Consider the following 18,699-nt stretch of genomic DNA (forward strand, 5'->3'; position numbering starts at 1 on the left):
TCAAAATTATGGAAAGCCAAGGTTTAATTATAAGTTTACAGCAAATCACTGAACTTTTACAAACTGTAAAGGACATATGCCCTTGTTTCTCTCTTGATAAGGAATTAGATCTAAATGAATGGAAATTGGTTGGAGAGGATCTTTGTCAATTCTATGATAAAAATGGGCCTAACTCAATAATTAATACATATAATGTAATACAATTGGCTATAAGAAGTTATTTAAGTGATAGAATGATGAAAAGGAAAGTACAGGAGGAAGTGCCAACTTTACTAGGTGAAAAGGAGGACGAATCAGAAGAGAATGGAGTTAATTACAATTCTGAGTATGATACTTCACAGCAGGAGGAATTAGGTGATTCCACATCTCATGACCCTCCCCCCACAATGAACCCTTCATGGGTGGAACAAGGGGGAGGGAGAGAGACAGAAACACAGTCAGCTTCTCCTGTAAAGCAGAAAGCAAAAAATGAAGGAGAAGATATATCTGATTTTATAAATGCATATCCTGTGATTGAAGAGCTCAACTCCTCAGGTCAAAAAGAGAGAAAATACACTCCTTTTAATTTGGGAAAAATTAAAGATTTGAAAAAGGGTTGCACTCTTTATGGGGCTACATCATCTTATGTGAAGATGTTACTGGATAATTTGTCTTATGAAATCTTAACCCCGAATGACTGGAAATCCATCACTAAAACATGTCTTGAACCAGGACAAAATTTATTGTGGCTTTCAGAGTTTCATGAATTATGTAGGATTCAAGCCCAACACAATAGGCAAACAGGAGCTATTGTACAAGTTGCTTTTGACCAACTAACTGGAGAAGGTCAGTATGCAGAGAGTTCAGAACAGATTTATTATCCCATAACAGTGTATGAGCAAATTTCTAAGGCTGCAATAAAAGCTTGGAATTCTCTCCCTGGACAGAAAGATGGAAATAATGTTTTCACAAAAATAGAGCAAGGTCCCAATGAACCTTTTGCAGATTTTGTGGGACGTGTACAAACAGCTGTAATAAGAACCATTGGAGATAATGGTGCCACAGAAATAATGACTAAACATTTGGCTAAGGAAAATGCCAATGAGGTTTGCAAAAGAATTATATGGGGGCTAGACAAAGATGCTCCTTTGGAGGAGATCATTAGACGCTGTGCCACAGTGGGCACAAATGCTTATTATGCCCAGACTATGATGAACATGGAAAGACAAGGTCCTTCTTGGCAAAGGAATTATAGAGAAACTTGTCGATGTTTTCAATGCGGAAAAATTGGACATTTGAGAGCTCATTGTAGATATGGAGATAGAGTGAGAAGACAGGGTGAGAGAAAACCCAAAACCCCATGTCCAAAATGTAACCGAGGCTTTCATTGGGCCTCTAAATGTATATTGACCCAGAGGAATGAGAGGCAGGGCCCAGCTCTAAAGTATCAATCAAAGGACAGGTGGGGCATGATAGCAGCTGAGGTTACACCCAGAGAGACTTTAGAAATTCAGAACTCTGATGTCATCAACCAACAGAAAAGCAATCAGGATTACAGTTGGGAAGAATACAGGCCTTTTAAGACAACAAGACAATATCCAATGCAAACGACTCCAATGTAATTACCAGATGATGAGGAGAAATCCCAAATTTGGCAAATAGAAGGGAATTAGATTAACTGCTTGGGGAAGAGGATCTGCTTATATTTCCACAGATGGAGAAAGAATCAGATGGCCGACTATGAAACTGTTAAAAAGACTTTTAAAAGCTTCAGGAATCATTGGATTTCCTAACACAAGATGAAACTGTTTTACTTCTTGAAAAACCAGCAAGAATCATTGGGTTCCCTGAGATGAAAAATTGTTGATGAGACTTTTGCAGTACTTCAGGGCTTACAGGAACTATTGGATTCCTGGCACATGAACTAATGGACAATGGAATCCTATTGGACTGTTTCTAGGACTTATGGACATGTGTAAATTTTTAGGTTGATTCATGTTGTTACATTACTACTAGCCTGTGTTATATTGCTATGTACTTATGTAAATTATGTATAATGCCTCCCATATTGATGGATTTATGTATACGATGTATATCTGTTACAAAGTTCTGGCCCATATTGATGGATTTATGTGTACCCCCTCAGAAACCCCCTATGTTTTAAAGCAAAAGAAAGGGGGAGATTTTGGAATCCTTACTAACTGCTAAGTAATTAGAGTTGATCTAATCTTACAAGAAGATGTTTTGGGCAGAACCAGAAACAAGGTACTAAGTAGAACTACCCATAATCCCTCTCTCTGGAAGGAGCATAAATAGGCCAATGGGCCAGTCGGAGAGTGCTCGGGAGAGTGAAGACGCTACAAGTCGAGATTTCACCGGAATGACATGAAGATTTGGAGCTGGCTGGAGGCTGAAGAAAGCAGAGGCAGAAGCAAAGGACAAAGTGGCAAGAGCTCTTGGAACCAAGCAGAGAGATAGGCCTCTAAGCTAACCGGGCTATATTGGAAATAATAAAAGATCTGAACTTTTATCACCTGGCTGCGTTTTGAGAAGAAAAAGCTCACCACACCACCTTTACTCATTGGAGTCCATAAGTATGCTAGCTTCACAAAGTACACTTTCTAACTTCAAGAGAGTCCACACCTTAAAGCTCTTTGGGCCAGAGAGCACTATGGGAGAAAACCCATAATCCCATTCTTTCAGAAGGTTCACATATAAGGCGAGACAGCCATTCCAGAATACATTTTTTCCTCTTGGCTGGCTGATAGCGCTGGACTCGAAAGGAACGACTCTGCTGCAGAGAACACTTTTGACGGACTTCAGTGGAGCTACGCCAGAAGCCCTCTCTGCGCGGCAAGTTGGTGGCTGGGCTCCCCAGAAGGAGATAAGAGAGACCTTCCATCTCTGTCTTGGTTGGAGGCAGAGCAGAGGCAGAGGCTGAAGGACAGAACCTTTGGATTTGGAAATACTATCCACATTAATTCTCCATAGTTCTGTCTCTGGATGTAAATGGCTCTTTTCAACAATGAGGTGATTCAGGCCATTTCCAATAGACTTGTGACAGAGAGAGCAAGCCATCTGTATCCAGAAAGAGACTAAATGTGGATCATAACATAATTCACATGAAATCTACAGTACTATAAATACTCATCTCCTTTTTATGAATACAGTGAATTGTTGATTCATTTACCAAACTCATGGCAGAGAGGGGCTGTACATATTTTGTCACAAAGTTTACCAAATACTTTCATTTTTCTCACTAAGTCATGTCACTGACTTTGAACTTAAATCCCAAAGGATTTGCACTACACTTTGAGGACATAATTGTGAAACACAACACTTGAGATATAATGACAAATAATGAAAATATTCAACAAATGCACTGGGAACGTTTTAAAATGATAGGTTGATTAATACCAATGCAACACCCAACAGGATGCTAGCTATGCCACAAATTTGCTTTTAGAATTCATCCTCTCTCACTTCCTCCTTCTTTCCCTCCATTCCTCTTCCTTCCTTCCTCTCTTCCTCCCTCCCTCCCTTCTTTCCTTCCTTCCTTCCTTCTTCCCTCCCTCCCTTCCTTTCTTTCTTTCCTTTCTCTCTCTTTCTTTCCTTTCTCTTTCTTTCTTTCTTTTTTCTTACTCTTTCTTTCTTTTTTCTTTCTCTCTTTCTCTCTCTCTTTATTTCTTTCTTTACTACTTTCCTTCTTCCGTCCTTCCTTCCTTCTCCTCCTCCTCCTTCTTTTTTTCTCCTCCTCTTCCTCCTCCTCCTCCTCTTCCTCCTCCTCCTCCTCCTCCTCCTCCTCCTCCTCCTCCTTCTCCTCCTTCTTCTGTTCCTCCTTCTTCTTCTTCTCCTTCTTCTCCTTCTTCTCCTTCTTCTCTTTCTTCTCCTTCTTCTCTTTCTTCTTCTTCTTCTCCTTCTCCTTCTCCTTCTCCTTCTCCTTCTCCTTCTCCTTCTCCTTCTCCTTCTCCTTCTCCTTCTCCTTCTCCTTCTCCTTCTCCTTCTCCTTCTCCTTCTCCTTCTCCTTCTCCTTCTCCTTCTTCTTCTTCTTCTTCTTCTTCTTCTTCTTCTTCTTCTTCTTCTTCTTCTCTCTCTCTCTCTTTCTCTCTCTCTCTCTCTTTTTCTTTCCTTGCTTCTTTTTTGTGCTGGTTTACTGCCCCAAAGCAAAGGGGAGAACAAAAATACTAAAATTATAGTTGGGATGGATCAGAAACCTTCCTCACAGTTCCATGGCAGAAGAGAGCTTTTGGTCATTCACAGACGAGATCATAGGCTGGGAGAACAGTGAATACTCTTCTCTGTTGATCATACCCTTTGGAAATACTGAAAATTTTCAAGTCCCTAAAAATATCTCTGAAAACAGCTGCACAAAACCCCTTAACCTTGGCCTTGTACCTTCCACCCTGGATACAAAGCCCTACTCTAACAAAGAATTAAAAAATAAATAATGGGCTGGTTAAAAAAAAAGAAAAAGAAAAGAAAGAAAAAGATTCTGAGTACATAAAGTTGCTATGGTGACAAGAATGAGCAAAACACACACACACTCAGAAGTTAACAAAGTCAAAGTTCCTGCATACAAACCTCCAAGAAAAATAACAATTGATCTCAGGCCAGAAAGAGTTCAAAAGGGATTTTGCAAATTAAGCAAGAGAAGTAAAAGGAAAAATGGGAATAGAAATGAGCAATGCAAAGAAGTACAAAAAGCTAATGAGGAAAAGAATGTTTTAAAAAGCAAAATTGACCAAATGAGAAAGAAGGCACAAAAATTCATTGAGGAAAATGATTCCTTAAAAATTAGAGTTGAGCAAATGAAATTAATGATTTTAGGAAAAATCAAGAAAAATAAAACAAAACCAAAAGAATAAACAGAATGCGATGTGAAATACCTCACCAGAAAAAAAAATTTAAAAATGGGTCCAGGATAATTGAAATAAATAATAATTTAAAATTATTGGTCAATCTGAAAGGATGATCAAAAAGAAGGTTAGATATCATCTTTCAAGAAATTATCAAGGAAAACTATTCTGATATTCTAGAACTATAGGTAAAATTGAAATTGAAATAATCCACCAGCCAGCTTCTCTGAAAGAGATCTCAAGATGAAACCCCCAGAAATATTATAGTCAAATTCCAGAACTCCCATTGTTCTGGAAAATATTGCTATCATGGAGAAAGAAATAGTCCAAGTATAGTGGAGCCACAGTCAGGATGACACAAGATTTAACAGCTTCTTCATTAAAAGATCAGAGGGCTTGGAATATGATATTTTAGAGAATAAAGAAGTATTATAGGAAAAATTACCAACCCATTAAAACTAATTGTAATCAGTTGGGGGTAGGGGGAGTTAATTTTCAGTGAAATAAAGGACTTTCAAGAATTTGTGATGAAAAGACCAGAGGTGATAAGAAAATTTGACTTTCAAATCCAGGACTCAGGAGAAGCATAGGAGGGCAATCAGGAAAGAGATATTATAAGGGATATAATAAGTTTAATCTGTTTACAATTTACAGCATAAAGTAATTATACATGGGAGAATCATATTTGAAACTCATAAGAACTTTCTCTTTAATAGGGCAGTATAGACAGAGTACACAGATGTGAATTGAATATAAATGGATATCTAGAAATATAAAATTCAAGAGTGAGAGAGAAGGGAGAAAGGGAAAGGGAGAAGTGGAATGGCATAAATTATCTGGCATAAAGAGCAAAGAAAAAACTTTTATACTGTAGTGGAACATGAGAAGAAAGGTGAAGTGAGTGAATTATATTCTCATCAGAATTTGTTCAAATAGGAAATAACATACACACTTAATATGGCTATAGAAATTTAGCTCACCATGCAGGAAAATAGGAAAATTGTCTACAAGAAGGGAGGGAGGTCATAAAAGGGAGGGAATATTGTAGGAGAAGGTGATTAGAAATAAATATATTTTATTATAGCTTTTTATTGACAAAATATATGCATGAGTAATTTTTCAACATTGATCCTTGCAAAAAACTTCTGTTCCAACTTTTCCCCTCCTCCCCCCCTCCCCTAGATGGTAGGTAGTCCCATACATGTTAAATATGTTAAAGTATATGTTAAATAGAATATATGTACACATTTTTATACAGTTTGCTTGCTACACAAGAAAAACCGGATTTCAAAAGAATGTAAAAAAATAACCTGGGAAGAAAAACAAAAATGCAAGTCAACAGTAACAGAAAGAATGTCATTTCTCAGTGTTCCTTCCCAGTGTTCTTTCTCTGGGTGTAGCTGATTCTGTTCATTACTGATAAATTGAAACTGATTTGAATCCTCATTGAAACAAAAGATTTTGAGAAGGGACAGGGTGAAAGGAAAGAAACTAGAATAAACAATTGGGAATATACTTAGCAACAGTGATTATGAAAAGAATTTTGAATTAAGTTTTTCTGAAGCCTTCATTTCTTAAATGTATAGGGAACTGGGTCTGATTTAGAAGAAAAAAAAAAGAGAGACATTTCTTACTTGATAAATAATCAAAAGATATGAACAGTTTCCAATGAACTAATCAAGCTGTAGCCACATGAAAAAAAATATTTTAATTTACTACTGATTGAATAAGTGCAAATTTAAATAATGCTGAGATATTACCTCTTACCTGCTAGATTGGCTAATGGGCCTGAAAAAAATAAAATGGCTAATGTTGGAGAGAATGTGAGAAAATGAGACATTAATGTATTGTTAGTAGAATTGTGAACTAATACACCCATTCTGTAGAGCAATTTGGAACCATGCCCAAAGGCTTGAAATCATGTATCACCTTTGACCTAACAATATTATTATTAGGCATGAATAAGAAAAGATATTAAAATAAGAAAAGATCTCTAAGTAAAACAATATTTATAATATATCTTTTCTCATGGCAAAAACTTGAAAATTGAAGGGATGTCCATCAATTGAGGAATAGCTGAATAAATTGATCTGTGCGATTATGATGGAATTCTATTGTTCCATAAGAAATTATGAGTAGGAAGCTCTAAAAAAAATCTGGAAAGCCCTCCATGAGTTTATCCAAAGTGAAATGTGCAACTGTGAATGTCTTTGCTATTCTTTGAATGACTTATGATGGGGGAAAAAAAAGCTATTCATATGCAGAGAAAGTATTGATTATGTGTGATTATAGACAAGCATATTCTTTTTAAAATTTATTTTTCTTGAGGGTTTATGCCTTGGTGGGGGGAGATTTGTGTTTTCTTTTGAAATATGATTTTTTATAGAAATGATTTACATAACTTTACACATGTCTTTTTGATGGGGATGTGGGGTGAGAAGATAAGTAGAGGATCTGGAAATCAAATTTTTAAAAATAAATGTAAAAAATGTTTTGCATGTAATTGAGGAAAAAATAAAATATTTTTAAAAAGAAAAAAGTGGAAGGATTCAGGAGACGTTGGTAAGAATAAATGGATTGGACTTAGGAATAGGCTGTCACCTAAGGCAAACAATTAATTTGGGGCTATCTCCATAAAGAGGATCATGATGGAAGAAGCAGAAAAAGAATAAGTAGATGAGATAGAGGAATAAGAGGAAGTATAGTGGGGGAAGGAAAAAAAAGAAAACAAAAAGCAATTCCTTGGTCAAAAAAACTTCAACAGGAATATTTTATTTAATGCCAACAAAAGAATTTCTACCTGAATTATTCACAGGAGACATTAAAGAATTTTGTTTTGACAAGATAATAGTCTCCAAGTAAGGGATCTCTTCAGAGCAACATTATTCTAGCAATATAAATTGGTGATATATGCAAAATATACTACCTGCTGAGCAGTGTAAAGATTAGAGAACTCTTACATATTCATTGGTATTACCAATATTTTCATTTTGTTTTCAGAGTTTAAGAACAATTTATGTGCTAAAAAAGTCAGGTGACCATGGAAGCTTATTCCATTTTTTTCATTTTTTTACATTCATTATAATGTTCATACTAAAAATGCTCCTTTTTGCTTGTCACTTAAAAAATAATCTGAGATGAATCGTAGTTTCAGATCTTTATAGATTTACTAATATAATTTCTTGTAAAATTGTTTTCTACTGCCATCTATCCAAATTCATTTGGAGTCATAAACTGATATCTTTTCTCGTCTAGCAGATGATCCCAAGTTCTTGAATGCTATTCTACTATAGTACAAATTTTTCCAATTCTGCCAAAATGAAAAAGCATTAAGGATAGTTATGGAAGCATATTATGTCATAGGCCATAGGACATAAAAAGGCATCAGGCATAATTATCTCAAATTATAGATGAGGAAACCGAGGGAGGTGAAGTGATTTGCCTTTAGAACTAAGTAACAGGCAAATCTGAATCAGGCAGTTTCTAATGACAAGCCAGCTGAACTAGCTAAGAGATGATAATTACTTTTTAATGTGAAATTTTACAAGTTAAATTTTAGCAAGGTTACAAATCAGGCATGATTTATTATTTTCTTGATTGTAATTTGTTTTAAATGTTAAAAAATTTTTGCAGATTATTGCTGATTAAACTTCAAATTGGATCATGCATATATTGCCCTCCTCCCAGATATCCAATTGTTAAGCATTTCCCAGACTCCCCCAGACTTTAACCCAGAGCTTCCCATTTCTTAGTCCAGTGCACACCCTCATATCAGTTTTATGAGGTTCAGCTTAGCTAAATTTAGAGAACCTTATCACTAGGAGGCAAATTACTTGATGAATTCTTAAGCAACTCAGCCTAAAAAACAAAGAAAAATGTCTTCTAAGTCCTGGACAGCTCTATATTTTTCTTTTTCTTATTTTTAATATCAAAGAATCAAGGAAAGAAGGGTAGGTTGGAGAGTTTAAGGAAGGTAAGTTTGTGGTAGTTAGTTGTTGTAGATGTTTATTTGATGGACTTGAGTTCAAATACAACCTCGGTTACTGACTACGTGAAACTTAGCAAATCATTTAATCTCTATCTGCTTCAGTTTCCTCATTTATAAAATGGGGATCACATTAATTACTACCTCTTAGGGTTGAAGTAAGTATAAAATAAGATAATACTTGTAAAACAATTTGCAAATTTTAAAGTACTTAATAAATTGTAGTTATTATTTTGTATGTTGTAATTCCATGGCTGTTAGAATAACTTTTTATACACATTTTTTGGCTTTTGGTATTCTACTTATTAAGTCTTTGTCAATAGTCAATGAATAGCATAACTATGGGAACTGAGATGTGTAAATCTTCACATCCTTGGTATAAAATGAAATTAGAGGACAAAAGTTAAGTTATGATTTAATGGAAAAAAAGCTACAAATGTTCTCCTCAGAAGGACAAATAAAAGCATTGGCAAAGTTGATTTTATGTCTAAAGGCAAAAATGAAATATCATTTCATGAAACAGTTGTTCATATAGTATTGGAGTATTTATGATAAACATATATGTAAAAAGTCACATGAGTATAATTGTTTAATGTCTCAACACCTGTTGTACAAATTGTAAAAGTAAAACATTCCATTATCAGATGTAGATTGCAAACTCTTTAAGTGCAGTAACTATCTTTTGTCTCTTTTTGCATCCCACACTCTGGAGTAAATGGGGTATTCAAGAAGGATTAGAATATCTAGTGTATGGGTTTGTCAAGCCTTTTTTGGGGTACTCATACACTTTTAGTGTCTTCCTATCAGTCAGCTTTCACCTGTGACTCCAAAATGTTGTCACATGTGCAGTGGTCACACCCCAATAAAACTGTTTCAGTAGATGAACTAAACCAGGATGAAGATAAGCAGCAGGTCTCATATCAATTGGTGAGTTAGGGGAATTTCTAACCCAGGCATGTGCAAACTTACCCTGGTAGAATGCGCTGATGAAAATAATTTACTCAAATGCATATGGAGATGGCTGAATTAGGAGATATTTAAGCTGCCAAGGTCATCCACTGCATCTCAGGCTGTCTCCAGTTGTCTTGATTTTTGTTTTGCTATTGGACCTTGATGACTCTGAAAGAATGAAACTAAAAGCTTTGCAACTGTGCCTCACTTAAATCCCCTTTTATTGGCTCTCTTTGATAATAAAGAATGAACAACATCCTTAGTGCTTAGCACATTGCTTGGCACATAAAAGGTACCTCATGTTTATTGATTGTTTCCTTATTGTCTCAAGGATAAAACACACAAATTCCAACTTGGCAAATACAATTTTTCACAATATGGCTCTATAATACAATTCCACTCTTATTTCAATTTTTGTTTGTACTCTCCAGATCAATTAAATTCTCCTGCTAGCATTCTCTTTATAGGAAATTTCATTTCCTGGTTCCATGCCCCTTTCACAGGTGATTCTCAATGTCCAGGTTTCTTTCCCTTTTACTGAAAGATTCTCAGAAAACCTAACTTTGCTGGGAGCACAGGTCAGTTGTCACATAAAATGGTTTGCTCTGAGATACCTACAGCACTATTGTGCTGAAACTTTATCAAATTTATTCATTTATACATTCAATTATTCATTCATTTGTTTATTCAATTCATATACATGTTTATTTATTTATCTATATATTTTATTATTTATTAGGCTTTAAAAAAATTCATCAGAGGAATTACTTTAAATACATCAGATTGGTAAACTGAAGGGGGGAAGAAAAAAATGATAAATACTGAAGGGGTTGTGTGTAGGTCAGTGATCCAGGGGATAGAATGCCAAGCCTTTAGAGTCATTGGTTCCCTGATATTTCTTCTTTACCCTTTCCTTTATTCCTTCTTCCAATTTTCAGTGGGTACTAAAAGTGAGAAGAATGACTCTCTCCATTCCCTACCAGAGACAATAAAATGGCTTGGCAAAGAAACTTCTAACCATCAAAGGAATGTATTTGTACAGAACATGAGAGAGAGAAGGTCAAGGACACTAGATCATAAATCTATTTTTAATTGCTTTGGTAGGAAAGACCTATAATAAAACCTTTTTAACAGAGAAGAGAAATTTCCTACTAGCTTTGACAGGTGCTTCGGAAATAACGCCAAGTTCATGAATTTAGGAATTCTTGATATCAAGTGTTGAATATCAAATAAAGGAGAAAAAAAAAAAAACCAACTTCCTGACACAGGATGTTCCTTAGAGAAAGAAAGGAAGACTTGATGTGGTACCTATGGAATTTTCTACTTGTAGAATAAAGGCAGTGAGTTTTTCATAACATTATGAGTCTGATCATAAAAGTTTGGAGTATGTTTCCTTGTTCTGATTGTTCAGCAAGTTCCAAAATGTGTTTACTTTTTGCTTGAGTTTAATCTACAAGCTGACACTACAAATCTTAAGGAAACTATATAAGAAAGACTTTATGGGAAAGAGGGGCTCAGTAAAATAATACTCTCACCCCTACAGCAACTCCGAGTCCAAGTTGAGTTCCTTTGGAGAAGGGAGTAAGAGAACTGATGTAATATTTTAGCACTTGATGTTTCTATGTCTGTTACTGGGCACTAATGAGTCCCTGATGTTTAGTGTCTTATACATTTTCTGTTGTGTGAAATAAAGGCTGTCCCATATTCAATAGTTATCCTGTACTTTAAGCAACAGTGACATATTTGAGGACAAAATATGAACATTTGGGACACTCTGGACATAATTTATAATTCAGTTTCATTTTGGGTACTTTTAGATTAATCAAGATAGGTGCAACTGAAGGTAGAGAAATCAATTACTATGAAGTCCCAAGGATTAAACTCAGTTTATTACATATAGAGTCCTTGGAGGTTTTTGGTCATTAATTAAATTATAGATGTAGAATCAGGGACTTAGAGTGGTAAGTGACTTGACCAAGGCCATGAAGATTATGAATGACAGAAACAAGACTTTCTCACCTCAACTAGGTTTTTCTTTTATCTCAGTTATGTTCTTTAACAGCATGATTTAATGAAACATGGATAAAACACCAGAATATAACACTACAAACAGCCCTGCTTCCTTTTGACTGCTGAATTTGTATATAATCAAAGTAAAAGAAAAGACAATAGTAATAAGGAGTTAAAATCTAAATGTCACAGATTTGTTTCTCATATCAGAAAGGATTGCTAAAAGTGACTGCTCTTCATATGTATACTTTGTTTGGAGAAGAAACAGGAGATCATTATACATTTCGACAACGATATTGTATGAGGACATATTTTGATGGAAGTGGATTTCTTTGACAAAGAGACCTGAATTTCAATTGATAAATGACGGACAAAAGCAGCTACACCCAAAGAAAGAACACTGGGAAACGAATGTGAACTATCTGCATTTTTGTTTTTCTTCCCGGGCTATTTATACCTTCTGAATCCAATTCTCCCTATGCAACAAGAGAACTGTTCAGTTCTGCAAACATATATTGTATCTAGGATATACTGCAACATATCCAACATATAAAGGACTGCTTGCCATCTAGGGGAGGGGGTGGAGGGAGGGAGGGAAAAAAAAATCAGAACAGAAACGAGTGTCAATATAAAGTAATTATTAAATAAAAATTAAAAAAAAAAAAAGAAGATTATTTTAGCTTATGTGTCACATGATTTTCCATTGATAGACATCAATGGATAGATATCAATGGAATTATTCTGTATTTGGTATAGCTGTTCTTGAATGACTTAATATCCAGCCCTACAAAAATAGGACACTGAAAGATAGAGACATTTCAGGTCATTAGCAAGATCTGAGGTCCATTTTATTAGTGGGGACCATGGACCCTTTATTAAAGTGTGATTGGCTTAGTGCACTGCCTCAGTCTCTTTTATTGTAGATAGGATAATTTTAATCCCTCTGATTATAATGGATTAAGTAGAAGTAAGTGACTCCATGTGATAGAAAGATATATTAAAATAAAATCAAAAGATTGAAGAAATAAGAAAATATTGGATACTTTTATTTTAAAAATGATCTGGGGGAGGGGGGGATCAAAAGATAAACATAATGTAAACAGTCAGAGAGAATGGTCAAATAGGTGATAATATCTTGAATCTTGAAGAGGAAGGAAGAGAAAAGGAAGGAAAGGGGAAAATATTTCATAGGGAAGAAAAGATTAGGATTAAGAGAGCTATCTTACATAATTTTGAGCACAATTTATAATTTAGTGTAGAAATACATTCAACTAGATAGAAAAACAGAAACAGAGAGGATGGAAAAGGTTAAGTAAGAAGGAAAAATATAGCTAGTGATTAATCATAATAAAAATCAAATCTAAGTTCTAAAAGATAGAAAGAATCATACAGTGTGCATATATGGAAAGAAAGAAGGATTTGAAATTGTGGTGAGGTTTGAGGTGAGGGGAAAAGAAGAAAAAAAAACTTGACCAAATTCAAATTCAAATTCAAAATAATTACTAAAAATAATTGCACTTTTAAAATTTGCTGCCTTTCTGGTCTATGATCACAAATGTACTCAGAGATCCAAAGTAAGGTATATCTCACTATTTCACTATCACTTAAAAATTCTGAGAGAAGATTTTCTAAATTCCCTTAAACTCCAGCGTCTTCCTGCTCTTTCTTATCTTCATTTTTTCCTTATATACATGTTGTTTGTACAACATCATACACTTTTTGTTTCAATGAGATAATGTTCTTTAAAGTTCAGACTACTTTCTCTTCTTTAATGCTTGCACCTCAAAAGTAACTAATAAATGCTTCTTGACTTCACTTGAATTCTATCTCTTCTTTATAGTATCTGTGTTATCTTGAGAAATTATTTCACTTCCTTGAAATTCTAATTCCTTACATATTTGAAAAAAATGTTGAACTTGATGATCTGTGGTTCCTTTCAATCTATATCCCATCATGTTTAAAACAGAATTGAATATAAATGGAATCAGCAGAGCCAAAATGGTGAAATCAAGCCAGCATTTTTGCCAAACTTGCTCAACACAGCCCCTTTAGACCAACTATATTGTAAAGGATTTAAACAAATTTTGAGTGGAAATGTCATGAAAAAGTAATATAAAGCCATTTTTTTTTCAGCCCAGCTTAGCTTAAGAAGATGGAGTGAGAGGTCTGCAAACACTGGGGTGGCTGGCTGGCTAAGAGTGCAGCAATGAAAATAGCACCAAGGTGAGGAAGCAGCAATGGCTAGAAGACTTCCAGAGTCCAAGGATCATAAAGGGATTGAGCATGTCATCAGAAAGATATTCCAGAAAACCATTCTAATAGAAATAGGAGAAGAAACAGATATTCTTAGTAAACTGTTACCATCACCCAGTTGTCATTTAGAATAAAAGTAGTTTTGAGGAACTAAAGGTCCTACCAAGGAAAGAACCAAAGTGCAGACCAGAAGGGCAGTGGTCTGACCTTTCCCCGAATCAAATGACTTTGGCAACACTAAAAATTTACAGACTTTCACTGACTTGTGAATGCAATAGAAGAATATAATAGACAGAAAATTTCACATCAGTGAATTTCTACCTCCACCCTGCTAGGTGAACAGAGTACAGCTCTAACATAAAATTTAAAGTAAAAAATGACAATAAAAGAACTTCACCTTTAAAAGATACTAAGATGACAGGAGAGATAAGACACAAAGTGAGAAGAACATAAGAATTTGAAAAGATGCCAGAAAAACCTAAAAGAAAAATGCAGATTGCACACAAGTCCAACAAGAAGTCCTAGAAAAATTAAGAGATTTTTTTAAAATGCAAAAAATATGATTTCAATAGTAAGGACAGTAGAGGAAAAATAAATGAGAGTTATGCAAGAATATTGTGAAAAAAATTAACAACTTGGTAAAAGCCACAAAAAATCTGAAGAAAATGGCTCCATAAAAATTAGACATGATGGAAAGTATGTATTGGTCAATACCTAATACCCTATACCATAATAAGGTCAAAATGGGTTCATGATTTAGACAGAAAGATTGATATTATCAGCATCTATGAAGGAAGTTATGACTTAAAAATATGACAATGTTATCTCATGAAAAATAGATTGATGAGATATAATTTAAGAATTGTCAGAGTACCTAGAAGCTATGATTGAAAAAAAAAAAAAAAGCTTAAGCACTATATTAAAAAAAAAAAAAAACCCTCTAACTGCCCTGATATCCTTGAATCACCATACTTGAATCAAAGTATAAATTGAAATGATCCAATGGTCATTTCCTTTAAAGAAATCACCAAATGAAAATTTCCAAGAATATTATAATAAAAACCTAGAGCTCCAGGTCAATGAGAAAATAGTAAAAGCAGCCAGAAAGAAATAATTCAATTACTTATGAAGCCACAGTCAAAATCATGCATTTAGCAGCTTCCTTGTTAAAGGAGCAGAGAGCCTGGAATACGATATTCTGGAAAGCAAAGGAAGTAGGACTACAACAAAGTATAATTCGCCAAGCAACACTCAGGATAATATTACAATGAAATAACAGGAAAATATATTTAATAAAATAGAGAACTTCTGATTTTAAAAAATATTTTTGATTTAAAAAAACAGAGCTGGATAGAATATTTGATAGTTAATGGCAAGATTCAAGAGATATATAAAAAAAGGAAAAAAAAGCATATATGAGAAATGGAAGTTGATGTGATTGAGATAGCAATACCTAGTTCAAAATAAACACATTACAAATTCACAATGACCATTCTTTTTGACAAAAGGTAAGATTTATTTAGGGGGATAGGTTACAGACAAAAAGAATGGATATACTAGTGGTAAATATGAAGTAAAGTTAGGAGAGGCACAGAGGTAGAAGGGAAAGGAATCTGGAAGAATGCATTAAAGATTATGCTATGAGATCTAAGCATGTCATTGACTGAAAGGTTAGATTCATAGATGAATTTAGCAGAATAAGGAAAAAGGAATCATTAAAGGGTAAACACTATGAGGGAGGGAACAAGAGTACTTCATAGTGGCTTAGTCCTAAAGGGATTTTTGCAAAAATCTTCATCATAAGCAGATAATTTATAGGGGAAATGAGATTTCTCAGGGACACCAGAGCAATTAAAGCAGGGGCTCAAAAGAGAGGGGTCAGGAGCTGGACTGAATGCACCTAGCATACCACTTCCCAGACCTGTATAAAGATATGCTTATCAATATCCAAAAATGTTGTTTGAAGATATGTAATGTTCTGGTTAATTTTCTGGAGGTCTTTGAACTAGCCTTCATTTCAGTACAGTAATCACCATGAGAATAGCCAGAAATAAAGTCCAAAAATCTTCATTATCTCCTTCACAGTCTTGTCTCCTTGTCTGTGGCCTGAGCTAGCTTTCGGAGGTCCTCCGGAATGTATCTTGGTTTCTGTGGGGGAGATAGGAGGACCACCATGATAGTCCGAGAGCTTGTGATCCAGCCTCCAGTCCTCTATCTGCTCTATCTGTTCCAGTCTCTCTCTAGGTCTGACTCCTGGCCCCTTAAATACTAATTACAATTAAATCCATTCATCATACTGAGTATAAGCCAATCATTATATCACTAGAAAACCATCATGTGTTGTAAGATTAATTCAATCATACTGAACTAGAGAACTATTAATCACCATGCTAAACTAGATAACCATTGTCTTATCAATTTCATTGAGTTAACACCTTGTTTAAATCAATCATACAGAGTTTCAGCCCTCTACATGTCCCACTTTCTTTTCTTTTAGAATATAGGTGGTCAAGTCCTCCCTGATTTCTCAGGGAGGTGAGATCCCCAAAAAGGAGGTGATCACATCCTCCCTGACTTCTCAGAAAAGGGAGGTGAAAACACCATAAAATGAGGTGATCACACCTTCCCTGATGTCTCAGGAAAGGAGATGAAAATGGCAAAGGGAAATGGGGAATCAAACCAGATTAGTGGGTTTCTGAAGGGTCTCACTTAAAACAGGTATACATAAATCCATCAACATGGGAGGTATTACACAAGCACATAGTAATATAGCACAGGCTAGTACTGATGTAACAAACAACATGAATCAACACAAGGAATTATACATGCCCTTAAGTCCTAGAAATAGTCCAAAAACAATCCATTGTCCATTACTTCATGTGTCAGGGGATCCAATGAGTCCTAAAAGTTTTGAAGTCCTGTAATAGTCTCATCATGTGTCAGGGAATCCAAGTCTGGCAACAATCTTATCATTTATTAGGGAATCCAATGATTCCTCATGCTTTTCAAGTCCTGCAACAATTATATGATTACTGCTGGTTTTGAAGTTCTGCAACAGTCTTATCAACAACTTTTCATCTTAAGGAATCGAATGATTCTTGTGTATTTTGAAGTTTTATAACAGTCTAATTATCAGTCATGCTCCTTCAGTGTCAGATGTTTCTTAGGTCTTCTCCTTTATTTTGAGGGTTTTTTTTTTCTTTTTCTGTCTCTCTCCAATGGACAAAGCAAATATGGCTCATTGACATGCATCTGATTCCTTGTCCATCTGTACAGATACAACAAACCCTCTCCCCCAAGCAGTTAACCTATCTGGTCCCTTCCATTCACCACTTTTTGTATCTCTCCTCATCACTTGGCAATTACATTGGAGCTACTTGTATTGGACACTGCTATTCTGTTGGCTTGTTAAAAGCTTGTATTCCAGAGAGGACTGGCGAGACTTACATGAACTGATGCTATGTGAAATGAACAGAACCAGGAGATCATTATATACCTCAACAACGATACTGTTTGAGGATGTATTCTGATGGAAGTGGATCTCTTCGATAAAGAGAGCTAATTCAGTTTCAATTGATCAAGGATGGACAGAAGCAGCTACACCTAAAGAAAGAACACAGAGAAATGAATATAAACTGCTTGCATTTTTGTTTTTCTTCCCAGGTTATTTATAGCTTCTGAATACAATTCTCCCTGTGCAACGAGAGAACTGTTCGGTTCTGCACACATATATTGTATCTAGGATATACTGTAACCTATTTAACATGTAAAGGACTGCTTACCATCTGGGGGAGGAGATGGAGGGAGGGAGGGGAAAAATTGGAACAGAAGTGAATGCAAGGGATAATGCTGTAAAAAATTACTCTGGCATGGGTTCTGTCAATAAAAAGTTATTAAAAAAAAAAAAAAAAGCTTGTATTCTCTCTAATTGTAATCCCTTTCTCGCATCAGATTGCTTTTTGGCTGATTGATCATATCAGAGTCCTGAACTTCTAAAGATTCTCTGGGTGTAACCTCAGCTGCTATCATGTCCCACTTGTTTTTTGCCTGGGACCCTGGAGCTGGGCCCCAACTCTCACTTCCTTGGGTTAATCTACATTCTGAGGTCCAATGGAAGCCTTTATTGCATTTTGGACATAGAGTTTTGGGTCTCGTTCTCCCACCCTGTCCTCTCACTCTATCTCTATGCCAGCATTGAGCTTTCAGATGCCCTACTTTTCCACATTGAAAGCATTGGGAGTCTCTCTGGAAGTCCCTTGCCACGAAGGAACCTGCCTTCCCATGTTCTGCATCATAACCTGGATATAAAAAGCATTTGGTCCCACTGTGGCACAGTGTCTTATGATCTCATCTAAAAGAGCATCCTTGTGTGGTCCCAGCATAATTCTTCTACAAACCTCATTAGCAGTTTCTCTAGAAAGTTGTTTTATCATGATTCCTGTTGCTGCATTTTCACCAATAGTTCATATAGCAGCTGTCTATAGACATTCCACAAAATCAGCAAAGGGTTCATTTGGACCTTGCTCTATTTTTGTGAATGTTTCCCCTCTATCTTGTTTTCCTGGGAGGCTGCCCCATGCTTTGATAGCAGCAGCAACATCAATTTGCTATCAAAGGGTAATTAAGCTGTGCTAAAGCATCTGCATACTGACCTTTACCTGCTAG

Source organism: Antechinus flavipes, chromosome 4 (genome assembly GCF_016432865.1).
Source record: "Antechinus flavipes isolate AdamAnt ecotype Samford, QLD, Australia chromosome 4, AdamAnt_v2, whole genome shotgun sequence".
NCBI classification, from domain to species: domain Eukaryota; kingdom Metazoa; phylum Chordata; class Mammalia; order Dasyuromorphia; family Dasyuridae; genus Antechinus; species Antechinus flavipes.